The following is a 1,404-nucleotide window of genomic DNA, read 5'->3' as shown; positions in this document are numbered from 1 at the left end:
GCTCATTTATAGTGCCTAATTAAATCAGTATTAATTAAATTCAAGGACCTTCAGTAGTGCAAGTGTTGGTTCTATATTTGCAGTTGCATCAATAGTAGATATGGCATATAGAACACAGAGAGGCTATGTGAAAAGTGCTAATATGATGGATGCTTATAATTTATCAAGCAGACCAGGATGCGAATTTAGCAGAGGTCAGTGTCAAAGAGAACATTCACATAGAGATAATTTAGTCAACACGGGACAATTTGTCAATAGTTTTATCTTATGATACTCCCAAATTTATATTTTTATAGTTAGTAAATTTAAGGGAGGGGGTATGTATGGGGATCAGTGGCAACACTGATGAGAACACCTTTGCAATGATTGTTATATTAATAAGGGAAATGTAGAATAAAGTGTGATGTTAATTTAATATGTTGTTTTATTATTGAATATTACAAAAAGAATCATAGGAGCTCATTGAATAATTTGAACCATCAATTTATTCATTGATTTTATTTTCTGTGAAAAGCTCTGGAATTTTCTATATAGATAGGGTTTTTGATATTTCAAAGATAGATAAAAGAATTTCAGATTGCTTGTTGTTATTTATTGAGTATTATTTACTAATACTTTTTTTAAATTGGAGAGAACAGGAACGTTAGTGAATGCCCAAAGCGATTTTTAAAATTCTGTAGTGGTCCTCCGTTACTTAATATTTTTTATTGTCTTTAATTATTGGACTGTTTTCAATAGAGCTTTAAAATTTATAAGCATTAGTTCTCCTATATCAAGTGAACAGTCCTCTCTTGCTATCGCTATTCCATAGGGGTGTGAAAGATACTATTAGGTCACCTCTGTGAAGTTGGCCCCCCATCCTTGAAAAATTTCAATTTTTTTTTGAGTTCTAGTAGTATCCATAAGAGTTCTAGAGTTCTCGATTATTTATAGGAATAGTTCTGATGTTTAAAACACCAAAAATACCGGTCAAATGCCCGCGCGTAAAATACATCCCAATGAAATAATATCTCAATGCTGCCAGAAAAAAAGATAAACGGTCGGATATTGGCAGATTTTTTTGACTTAGAAATATTTTTGGGGCAAAATTTTTTTTTGGTTTTTCAGGAGTTCTGTTGGCCCCCCAGCGAGTTCTATAAATTATACTTATGAAAAAATATCGTACTGTTGTTAGGAACAGAGTTGGACGGTGTCAAATGTTGCACAAATGACGTGCGTAATTTTTAATTGGTATTTGTTTTGTAATTAATAACTTAATTTTTTTTGTTTTTATTAGAATCTTTAAATCCTATATAGGAGGTTCTAGAACTCTCAGAATTTTTAATTTGTACGACTTCTTAGGTCAAAAATTCGCGATCAAAAATTTTTGGAAATTTTTTTTTTCGTTTTTTGGGAGTTCTGTTG

General features: G+C 31.2%; 1 protein-coding gene across 2 annotated transcripts in view; it reads left to right on the top strand.

Annotated features, from left to right (window-relative positions):
* LOC106690393 (zinc finger protein 271) overlaps positions 1 to 1,404 on the top strand; it is a gene marked incomplete at its 5' end in the record, with an annotated part of 59,696 nt that overhangs the window by 889 nt on the left and 57,403 nt on the right.

The sequence above is a fragment of the Halyomorpha halys genome, unplaced genomic scaffold, assembly GCF_000696795.3.
Source record: "Halyomorpha halys isolate HHAL.00 unplaced genomic scaffold, Hhal_1.1 Scaffold1700.1, whole genome shotgun sequence".
Classification (NCBI taxonomy): Eukaryota; Metazoa; Arthropoda; class Insecta; order Hemiptera; family Pentatomidae; genus Halyomorpha; species Halyomorpha halys.
The sequence above is the reverse complement of the archived record's forward strand: the minus strand, read 5'-3'. Positions and strand labels throughout refer to the sequence as shown.